Raw genomic sequence first — 12553 nt, 5'->3', positions numbered from 1 at the left:
AAGAAGAGGCAGGCTTAGACCAGATGAGTAAGTATTCCAGGATTCGAATGCTCTCCGAATCAGGCCCTTGAGAACTGCAATAATACTGACCATTACAAAGCACTTTGTCATCTCTCGAACACACAACTGCCCATTACTTAATTTATCTTTCAAGGTTAGCTCATCTCTAAATATAATACATAATACAAATATAATACATTCACCCATTGATCGATGCCTTTTGCAGCTCAGAGGCTTCAGGATACTGTATCAGCCAGACAATCATTTATGTAGACCAGTGGCAACTCTCTTCCCCAACTCTAGCTCACAATGGAGTCCTCCGTTACAGCACAAGTCGTGAAGGGTGTAAAAATGCCCATCATCAGTCCTCATACTGACCGAAATGATTATTCTGCCCTTTGAGTTTTGAGGCTATTTACCAGTTGCGCATGTGCAACTGGAGGTTAAACTCCACAAACTCATTGGAGTATTCAGTAGTGTTTGATTTCATCCCTGTTTTTTGATTGTTAGAAACAGCAGTAAGTACTTCTCTGAGAATTCAGCATTGATTTTTTTTCCCCTCCACCCTCCCCTGACATTTCTTGACAGACTATATCTATCCCAAGCTTCCTCTGGGGCTCAGGCTAACTTCAAGGGGAACGGAAAAAAAGTAAAAAAGCTCAGTGGTGTGTAGTGGGAGCCTGCTAGTAACATCTCACACAGCACACTGTTCGCATTCATGTATCACTAGAAAAACCCTCTGCATTGCAAATTTTTTGCATCTTCTGTTGCCACTAGCTCAAATGCTGAATCCAGAAGGTTTTGGTCTGAAACAAGGAAATATCTACGCTTAATTCTTTTATTATTCTTCTCATCAAGGGCTTGTTTTTGAACAGGCAACTCTCATGAGCATCAGGTTTTGGTTTGCATGGTCAGACAAAGCATGGAAAGACTGAGCATCTGCTCAGCATTACTGATGAACAGGAATCTCAACAAAAATAAAAAAGGGCAATTTTGCAAAGCGCATGGTTAAACATGATCTGTGAAAGGGATGCCAACATGCACACTTCTCAGTCAAAAATGCCATTCAACCGTATCTTTCACACTGTGCTCAGCCATGGTATGAGGAAAAACTGCTTTCTGTACTCACAATGAACAGAAAATAGTAGATGCCACTAAACAGGTTTGCCCATAAAGTGGTTCTAATATCTCAGGTACATGCAAAGAATACACACATTTTGCATTCAGTACCATAATACTGGGAGCTTTGTCTTCTCCAAAGCAGAAAAAAGTCAGCTTTTCACTCCAGAAAGAGAACTTTCAACCATCAAGCTTGCATTTTCAGGTAGCTTATATGAAGATTTCCAAGGACAAAAAAGGGAACAAACATTGCACACCACCACCATCGGCAGCATTTTTCCCCCCCGCTGGTAGCCTTACTTACTCCAAATAAGCAGACAAGATCATCTTGTTGAGTCCTCTTTCATCCCCTGCTCCTGTAGTCAACCCAACATTAAAATAAAGCCATCTAATCACACATTTTGAACTTTCACAACCATAGGCTTGCCACCTTGTTTAAAACTGAGCTACAGAGGTCTCGTGTGTGATTCGCTTCCTTCCTTCCTCAGGATCTTCACTGTCTTTTGTTGCACAGCACTGCTCATGGCAGGGAGAAAATGGTTTGCTCACACCAGCTAACAAACCAGAGTTTTGGGGGGTGGGGGATTTCTAGTTTGCTTCAAGGTGCTGAGAAGAGCTGTCATCTGCACATCTAAGTGACAGAAACCTCTTAACTACAAAGAGGGTCCACACTAAATAGCCATCATAGTGACAGGGGCTACAAGCTGCACTAGCTCCAACACCTGCTGGAACCTACCCTGAGAGACCTTCAACAACAAATCTAGGCAAGCAAGACAACCAACATCCATTTCCCCATGATGAAGACTGGCATTTTTGCCATTTATCCCACCCCACGAGGCACGCTGCTTAGCACATCTGGCTGGGCAGGGGCTCTGCCAGCACCAGGAGCACAAAGTAGCTTCCATGCTGGTGAAGATGCACTAAGACTTGATTTAAGATCCTGCGGGCTCCTGACTTGACCCCAGCAGCCCATGGGTGCAGCAGGTCACCCACCTCTCTGCACCCCAGCATACCCAGACCCCTCTCCACAACCGTATATCAGGTGCTTTTGCTGCCACCAAAGCAGGTCAGATGGGGAACCTTTGAAGCCTGACCCCAACTGCATCTCTAAACCGTGTCTCTTCAAAAGCGATAATGTCCTGACAAAAAAAAAAGAAAATAAAAAGAAGTGCTCACCAAACGGCTTTAAAGAGTGATGCCCCCATGCAACAGAGTCATGCTGCATGCAATGTTATCAGCTCTCCAGCCTCAAAGCCACGTGGATTTTTTTCTGTGGTGCTTTTCTTGCTGCTTGCCTAAGCCCTGAGGCAGCAGCTTGTCGTTCGCCAAGGCTTCATCACTCACATGTGCTCAGACACAGTTTTTCCCTAGGGAAAAAGACAGCTCTGGAAACCAAGAATTTCTAGGTCCCAGCCCATTTCTCACACAACATAGTCATCATTGCTGAATCAGAATTCAGCATCATGTTTTAAATGGACTACACCAACACAATGCTATGCTGCAGCAAGCTAAAGTGAGGGAGGCTTGATTTTGCTGCAATCATTCATTACCAATTACAGGACTCAATTCCCTGGGTCCTCTTCAACTCCACCATCTATAGACAGGAAAAACCAGTGGTGAACACTGTCTCAATCTTAAATTGGTGCCACGTGGTGCTACCCAGGAATACCCACCTCCTTCATGCACTCGGCAATTGAGGCCACTAAGATCCCACATGTTAGGAGACTGCATATGCATGTATCCACACAGGCATTGAAATAATGATGAGCTTATTTTAAAATGTTTCAGGATTGATATTATTTTCTGCACCACTCCTTCATGATTGATGGCAAAACTGGAAAGCACTGAGGCAAGGGGATGCTTGTGCAGAATGCAGGCAAAGGGAGGAAAGCACACAGCCGCCCAGGGACAGACAGACAGATGTCATTTCCTAGCGGCCAAAAACTTTGTGTGTATCAAACCCCCATGAAAAGGCCAGAGGAGCAAAAGCCACCCAAAGGTGGCAGAGAAGCCAAGGGGAGGAGAGGGACAACCACAACCTCCCCTGGGACCAGACCCAGGCAGGAGAGCGTCTGCTGGACACAAGAGTCCCCAGGGCTCCCTGGAGGCTCATGCCCAAGGAAACCAGAGCAGAATTTTGCATCATTTAACCCACCTCACAGAGCTGGGAAATCAGGGGAGTTTGGCCCCAGGCACAGCAAGTGAACTGGTTAGAAATTCAGCAGCCCTACACCCTCCTCAGGGCCAGCACAGGGGTAAGGACACACTGCACCCACTGCTGCTGCATACAAGCAATGAAAAATTTTTACAAGGGAACATCTGCAGGATATTAAAGCAGGAATGGAGGTGAGGAGAGCTTATCTGGTGGGAACAGAGCGATGCTTGCAGAAGCTGCCAATGCCATCTCTCTCCAGGCAACGTGGGAGGGAGAAAAAAATAACTTCAGCTCAGCTGAAGACAAAATAAAAAGCCATAGTGCATAGCATTGTTACATGAACTGCTCGACGATGGGCAAACCATCACAGTGATCAAGCATGCAGATCAGGTTAGTAGTAGGTGAAACACTATTAAAAATGAGTTAGCAACCCTGTTTTACTGGTGAACAGCAGCTACAGAAACATCCCAACCAGCTGTGTCCTCCCCCTTTCTCCATTCTCCGTCGCTCAAAGCAAAGCTGTTTAGGGGAACGGAGGCTTCTTCTGCAAAAGGCTGCAGATCCAAACCTTCCTCTAATTAAGAAAGATTTCACACATATGGGACTCTCTTTTTCATAGCAGTAGCAGTAAATAATTTAGTGCCTAAACAGATGTTTAGGATCTTCAAAATATGAAGGTTATTATCAGATTTATTTAAATCAGGTACTGGGAGGGATCGGGGCAGGTAGAGAGGAAAAAAAGCATGATAAAAACATGTCTTCTTCATTAGCCAGAGCACTTTGCTATGGCAGCTTGGGCACAGAGGTACAAACACTGCCTGAACACTAAGTGGAGCTTCACTGCCATCACAGCAAAACTGCTGCAGCCTGCGGGTCCACCAGCTCCATCAGCAGCTACTACAGTGGGGAAACAGCCCCAAGGTCAGGGCTGCAGGGGTTTTGCAGAGGACCCCGGCAAACCAAGCTTCTGCTCCCCAGAATGCCCAGCACCCGTTGGAGCAGAAGACTGCAGAAGCTTTTTGACACTGCATATGCAAATATAACTCATGAGCCACTGACAAGCTTTCCCTTAAAAGTGGCTGCAGCTCGGTTCAGCTGGAAACTCCCTGCAGCTCCTGCTCAACTTTCCAGATGTTTTCCATTGTGCCTGCATAGGACAGGGTTACACCACAGCAAGAGAGAGTCAGCAGTGGGGAAACCACCACCTTTGCGTTGCCCTGAGCATTGACCCATGGATGAAGCTGGTCCCCTGACACAGAAGCAGTGGAAATCTGCTGTAATCTGTCCCCAGGGATAGCTCAATGTCAGGCACATGCCCTCTCAGCCAATTATGACCCCCCTGGCACCAGTAACATGGAGGGTAAGTAGCTTTAAAGACCTTTTGTTGGCTCTGAAGGGCTCATCTAGTTGTCCTGGAACAGGATAAGTCACCACCTGAGTACACAATGCTACCACACTGCCATTGAAGACAAAGCCATGTAGTGTATTTGAACAGGTTATCTACCAAACAGCCAAAACCATCACTTCATCAGCCATGAGCCAGACATACATTACTTACAGCATTCCTCCAACCCAAAGTCCAGGAGAAAAAACAAACATCTCTCTAAAAGTATAGAGTGGTTGCCCATAGCTGAAATAGGGGTTTGGACTTCGGCCCGGACAGCACACAAAGCTCACATCTCTTCATTGTCGCTCCAATATGAAACGCAGCAAGACCTCCCTCTAACATACCCCACAACTACCATCCCCTGGAGCACAGCCTGCCCGGGACGGGCAGCCCTGCTCCCTTTCACCCACTGCCAAACCACACATCTGCCAGCCAAGAGCGCATCCCAAGCCAGTGCTGATTCAGCCCCTTTAGTCACGGTTGATTTACAAAGTGCTTTTCAGATTGTTATCCTCTCTGGTGGAAGGGGAGCCGGCACTGATGCATCAGCAGCCACAAGCCGCCTGCAGATGACGTGGTGCCTCTTCCCTGACACATCCTGGTCTCGCGTTCAAAGGGAAGAGATGCAAGGCAGAGCCTCTGAAAGTAGCATCTGTTTAAAACTATTTGGAAGGCTATTGCTCCACCTGGCCACAGGTGGGAATGTAGCCTCAGGGTGGTTTTAGGGACAGTGCTGTTCTTTGGTCAGAGAAAGCACTGGCTTGAGGCCCCTAAATAGGTCCACGAACACCAAAACATCAACATGGTGGGAGAGCTCTCCTCACTCCACAGCAACCACTTATCCCAAGCCTACCCCATGAGAAATGCACCCTACCAGCATTAGAGAGGTGGGACGCAGGGGCTCTTCAGCGCTAAGACGCATCCTAGGCAGCCTTCACTAAACCTCATCTAACCAGGAAGATGTACTATGTGTACGCTTGCTGGGGGGGGGGGGCGTCCTATGGTACCAGCAACATGTTGCTTGAGCAGCTACAACTGCTAATCTCACACCAGCCCCAGCAAGGAAAGAGACAGCTGCTCCATGCATAGTCACTATTCTGTTCCCCTCTGGCTTACATCACCCCATGGGAGGCGCTCATTATTCTCCTCCATATATTGTGTTGCAATTACCTTATTAGCAAAAGAGCCCCAAGAGTCACTAATCACAAAGCCAGGGTCCCAGAAGACAGCAGAGCCTTAGAGCAGCCGTCACGTCTCAGAACACACCAAGCCTTTCCCAGGCTGCAGCCAGCTGAGAGATGCTCTGCTCCAACACAGATGCCTGCCAACCAGACACTAAAAGGGAAAGTCAATCCACTATTCTTGTAATGGTAAAAGAACAGACTCCTAAGATTTAAAATAAAAGTTACATAAACACAAAGGCTTGACACTTATCTGAACAGAGCAACCTCCATCTCGCAGATCCCAGGGCAGCAGAGTCAGCGCAGCCCACGCTGTCACTGCAAAAGAATGGCTCCACAGAGTGCTTGTCCCAGCTGACCACCATGCAGCGTTGATAACTTGCAGCATCCATAACTTGTAGCATTTTATATCAAAAGTCTCATATTTGACATTTTAATGAAGTTCCTGCTTCTGTATTCAAGGTATGGCTCAAGAAATTCCAGTTCTCATTTTGAAACAAAACCATGTAGCTTTCACAGAAGGAAAATAAAATTAAAAACAAGGTGTAGGAGCAGCCTAGAAGTCAAAGAGGAATCCAAGCCATGCTTAGGCAAACAAAATTAAGACTTGAAATTAATCACAAAACTTTTCAAAGGGTTGAACCCTTAAAATCAGAAAAACAAGTTGCTAGGCTTCTCAGTCTTCCTGAAAGAGCTGATGGAAAACTTCTAACTGCTTACAGCATTCAGACAAAGTAGCCTTGCCTCACAAAACCAAACAGAAAAGCCAAAACCATACTCACCCCCTACTCCACCCCAGACCTTATGAGAAAAGGGGAGGAAACACTCTAGTCCCTGGCACCTGGGACTTGTAAAACTTTACACAGCTGGGAGCAGGCATGTGGCTTAAAGGAACGTCCAGAAAAGATGCTGTGGAAAGGGAAGTAGTGGTGGTGGCTTTTTTTTTTTTTTAATATCTTGCCTCTCAGACTAGAGCCTCTAACAGCAAAATAACAAGTAAAGGAAAACAGAACACATTCCAATTCCCTGTCTATATGTGCTGCTTCATGTTTCCCTATTTAAGCAAAGCCAACAGGTGCAGTGAATTGTGTATCTGTGAGCTTGGGCAGTACTAATGAGAAGACAAACCACTCTGGAAATGCTGGAAGCAATAAGCCAAGCCGGACAGACAAGCTACAAAGTTTCCAAGGCATCTTCAACTAGGAGTGCTGTGTTTCTCTGCACTGGAAGCCAGCTGCATCCCACACTTGCCGTCTTAGGGAAATTAAAAGTATGATCAAGGGTTTGCAGCTGAGTGTGGAGGCAACAAATTTAACACTCAGACATGTATAGAAAACAAGTAGGATCTGTTGGGGTTTTTTTTAATAAAAAGTGTATTATAACCCCTGTGAGAAGGCGCCAACCTGCTAGAGGGAGGTCACAAAGCCCGGCCAGAGCCGGCCGGGCCAGCTCTGCTCCAGCCACAAGAGATGGAGGCTGGCCCCCCTAGCCAGGGGATCCTCAAGGGTATTAAGGCTCTCCTGAAGCACTGAATGGCAGCTGGGATATTTAGGAGAGGCAGGCGATATCTTTCACCACAGGGAGTCACCCCAAAAGGCCCAGGTGTGCTTGCAAAGCAGCTTTTGACCGCCCTTTCCTCAGCCGTTGGCGGCTCGCTCCGTCCAGCTCTGGCGGCTCTGCCAGCAGCAAACACCGGCAAACCGGGAATGACAGCTCCATCTACCGGGGCCTTGGAAACGATCCGCACCCTTGCGTTTTGAAGCTGTAACCCACTGCCATCAGCCTCCTGACACCTGCCAGGCGAGAGCGATGCTCGGGTGTTTGCCTGCCCCTCAAAAGCAGCTTTTTTAACACGTGTCCTGATTTCAGCCGAGAGCGCACTAATTTATTTTTTTCCCTTCCTTCTTAGTAGCTACAATAGTGCTGTGTTTTGGATTCCGTATGGGATTTGATATAAGAATGTTACTAAGGTACTGATGTTTTTAGTTATTACTAAGATATCAGGGACTTTTCAGCTTCTCATGTCCTGCTAGTGCGCAGGTACACAAGAAGCTGGGGGGGGGGGGGCATAGCCAAAACAACGGACCCAAAATGGCCAATGGAATATTCCATATCACCTAACGTCATGCTCAGTATATAAAGGGTTGATGGGGAAGCTCACCCAGGCTTCCAGGATGGTGGTTTCAGGATTCTCTCTTCTCTGGGATCAGGCTGGGCATCAGTCAGTGGGTGGTGAGCAATCACATTGTGCATTACTCGTTTGTATTCTCTGTTATTATTATTTTGATTTTATTTCAGTTATTAAATTGTTTTTATATCAACTCATAAGCCTCCTTACCCCTCTAACTTTCTCCCCCATTCCCCAGGGGTGGGGGAGAGTGAGCAAGCAGCTGCATGGTGTTTGGCTGTTAGCCGGGTTTAAACCACAACATGCCTGTGTCTGAGAGCAGCAAAAGGCTGGTGTGGCATTCTGAGCTAGTTTAGACCCAAAAGGCAAATACCCAGACCCTCTCCTTCACTCTCAGCATCCCCTCAGCAATGTAGAGGTGAGGTGGCAAACAGCCTCTGGGACCAGAACCAGCTTCTTAGGCATTCCTAATGAATTCAGCATTAAAGGTGAGAAATAGAGCTTCACAGCAGCTTTCCAGGCTGTACGGCCACACCCTGATGTCTCCAGCCATGGCACAGGGATGAGCAATGCCGGTGTGCCTGGTTATGGCAGAAGCTTGTCCCAGTATGACATGACTGTTCTCACGACAGACCAGCTCCATTTTGCAACGTGCCACTCTTCTTCCCTCACTGTGCTCCCTGCTTTGCCTAACCCTAAGCCTAAACCTCACCTTAACCCACACATATAGTGGGTAGGTATACAGTCCCTTTGACCACCTGCAAGGTTCTTTGTTTCAGTCCTTAACATCCAGCTCGGGCTCATACAACGTGCCCGGCTCCCTCCTCTTCCAAGCTGCCTGCTGTTAATGCCCAAACCCCCGCACTGGGGGTGCTGGGCAGAGGAGGCCACTGAAAGGCAGTCTGTGCTAGAGGCACACACCTCACTCTGTCACTGGCAAGACTCGGTACCCAAATGGAGAGCTAGCTGCGTGACTCAACCTGAGGAACCCTGCTGGGCATAGTGCAATGGCACTGAAAATAAACACAAAGATTTGTACCAAAGCAGGTTACTCCAGCCTTGGAAGAAGAGCTAGGGAGCCATCATTTCAAAGGATGCATCCCATGTTTTTTAGATGATTTATTTCTGCTTGAACAGTACTAGTAAAAACAATAATCTTGCAGCCAGTGAGACACTGACATAAATATATAGGACTGTCATATGAGAAGAGACACACTAGTTAAACTCAGGCTTTATGAACACTTTTTAAACTGAGGTTTTAAGCAGCAGCACAGAAAAGGTATGTTCTTTCAACTAAACAAAAATTTTCATTATGTAGTTTTATTCATCAGTGACTACTGAAAGTATAAAGGAATAGGTATAAATAAAAATGACATGCTTTCAAAGTTGGACAGTAGGAAAATGGCAGTGAGTGTTCTTAAAAATAAAAGTATTAAAAGAGAAAATAAAACCAGCTTCAGAAATCAGTGTCTCGGGAAGCAAGAAATTCAGAAAATCAGTTGCGGTTGACTCTACACAGCAAGACCGTGCTCACACCCAAGGTGTTTACCACAGCCTGCCTCTCTGCAGGGCTGATCATCAAGGATGTTCTTCATTCCCGCTGCTACATACAGCTGTAACGCACTGTTCTACCGTCACCTGTCACACAGATTCAATGCAGATGAGGTTTTCACAAACAGGGCTGGGAGCTGGGAGCATTGCCTAAAGGAAAGAAATGTTGCCTGAAATGCTGGCCAGTATCTCCCTGGAAGCTGCAGGGCAGTGGGGAAATGTCCCAGCAACTCCCTGGTCCTACAGCAATAATGAGGCAAATCTGAAATGTTTTTCTTCCTCTGCTAGGATGCGCATATTCAAGATGACAGGGTTCAACAGTCTTGAGAAGGTTCAAGATTTGGAGAGTGCTGAGTTCATGACAATGGTGGATTTGCCATGTGCTTTAGTCCATGTAAAGTCTCTCTGTACCAGGATGCTATTAACCCAAGGAAGGAAAAAAGAAAATATTAAATTACGAGATCCACTCCAACTGCAGGCTGGCATTCCTGGGTGGGGAGGAAGCTTCCTAAGAGGAGCAGTGAGGTGAATTCATCAAACACATACACAACTCACTTCCCTTTGCATACTTACTTCCACATTGCATGCTGATTTTTCAAACATGCTTATGAGTATACCCTTAAAAGACAGCATCTCTCATCCAATCATTTTGTTTCACAAAGCAGAACAGCCTACAGAGGGAAAAAGTGGAACATTTTTGCAGTGGAACTTTGCATTTAAGTAAACAGAGATAAGCCTCTTCAACAGTGCATAAAACCCTTCGCTTCCTTTGAATGAAAAGCCTTGATTTAATCCTACAATAATACTTGGATATTAAAAATATCATGTGATTATTTGGGCAAAGAAATGACTGGAGAGGAAAAGGAACATCTGTGAATGGGGGCACGTAAATTAGGGAGGGAATTAGAAAGCACATGTGTATATGAGATTCATGGATCACATAGGAGCATACTGGCAAGGACTCCACAGCTCATTTCTTCAGAGGGGTTCTGTGATGCTCAGCAACATCAGCTATCTCCTGCTGAGACCAAACATGGAAGAGTGTTGGTTTAAGCCCTGCCGGGACCAGAGGCCACGTCGCCGTTGTCCCTCCCCCACCCTCGGACACAAGTAGGGCACAAACCCTGGGTTAAAATAAGAAGAAATTTAATACAACAGTGTAATAAGCAATCTGAACAACAGTAGCAATGATAACAACAAACAGCAATAACAGTGAACAAGACTAAAGATATACAGAGAAATACCGCAATGGTTACAGACAGCCCCGTGCTCCCCGCGACCAAAGCCACAAAGGAAAAAGTTCCCGCGCTCCCGCACCTGGACCTGACAGACCAGACATCAGCATGGTATGAATAACCCAGCTGGAGATTCCTTCCCCGTCCCTGCTGGGGAAACTTAACCCTATCCTAGCTGAACCAGGACAAAACCAAATACAAAGAGAAGGTTGTGGAGAAAGGGAACATTGCCAGACCCTCAAGGGAAAGAAATTGTTTCCACTACATGGAGATTTTGGCCTAAGCTATCTTGGGTCAGATTAGACCAACCCAGAACATGGTTACAAGTTGTCTGCTTTCCTTTTTTCAACATCAGCACTGCATTTGCCAAAAAAAATGGCAATAAACAAGCCAGTCTCTAGGATTTGCTCCTGGCTCCTTTTCCTATCCCTCTGCACTACCTCAGCAGATGATATCTGCCAGGTTATTTGCCACAGGGGAAGCTCTGGCAGATATAAGATCTCCTGTGCTGAGGCCTCTCCTCCCGTGCCCCCAGCATGCTGAGGAACAGCCTTCCTGCAACATGCCCTCCGCTGCTGCAGCCAGAGCTGCCTCCTTTTCTAAACCTGTCTGCAGAGCTCCAGCCAAATGAGCTCTCCCGCTCCACCCGTTATCCCAAAAAGGTATTTCTGAATTCACACACAGAGATCTGCCTCCTGATCTCTTTCCCTGGGATGCATAGATCCACCTCCCACTGGCAGCTCTTGGTCCTAAAAAAGACACCCTAAGTCAGTGATACTTTAGGAAATCCTTAGATGAAAACAGCCATGTGCCAGAAACACTTCAGTAACAAGTACTCTGATGCAGCAATGGCCAATTTAAAACAGCACCATCACCCACACCGGAGCTGCCTGATGACTGCTATATTCCAAAAAACTGGAACATGAAGGAAGTTACAAAACAGAGAAAGGGACAACAGTGAAACAATAATAACAAATTCAGAGTACAGAGGGGTAAGCCTGTGCTCCGAGTTTGGAAACTTTTAACACTGAAGGGTGAAAAGAAAGACCAGGGCAACGAGCTCTTCTGGGCAATCTGGGAACCAGGGAGTGTATCAGCAGCTGCTGTACAGGCTGCACCTGACACAGAAACAGCACCCAGCCAGTGTCCCAAAGCCGACAGGCTCTCACCCCACCCTGACACACGGTGACAGACCTCGGTGGCAGGAAGGAGCCTCCCACTGTGCTGGGTGCTAAAAAGCAGAGGGCTCGAGATATGCTGGAAACATCCAAGGAACACAGCACACAGCACACAGAGTGGGCAGGGCCCTCTGAGGGCCACACAGTGAAGTGCTCACATGCCTCTTGCCTAAAAGCTGTTCATTATTAACAAAGTCTTTCGTTGTCCTGCATTGAATAGGTAAAGACAACAGGAAAAAAGATCAGCTGTCTTTGGACAGATACTCTGCAATAATATCCATAGCTTGCCTTAGATTTTTTACTGCTAATATACTACAGTAAAAGCAAATGAGTGCACGCACTAATGGAAAACATTCTTTACAGTAGAAAAAGGGGAATACTGAGACCACAGCAATGTGGAAAAAGGGATCCAACTTGAATACATCTCAACCTCCAATGAACAAAACCCTCGTTTCTCTTGGGGAAGGGTCTACCTCCCATTATTGCTATTAACCACAGAAATATAATCCTCAAAATAGTTAAAGCAGATGAATTTTTTTTCTGAGGATTATGTGGGTTTTGTCTCACCAGGGGAGCAGCTGCAAGTCAAGGGCTCTCCTCTCCACACCACACAGCCACA

Source organism: Athene noctua, chromosome 2 (assembly GCF_965140245.1).
Source record: "Athene noctua chromosome 2, bAthNoc1.hap1.1, whole genome shotgun sequence".
Lineage (NCBI taxonomy): Eukaryota > Metazoa > Chordata > Aves > Strigiformes > Strigidae > Athene > Athene noctua.
The sequence above is the reverse complement of the archived record's forward strand: the minus strand, read 5'-3'. Positions refer to the sequence as shown.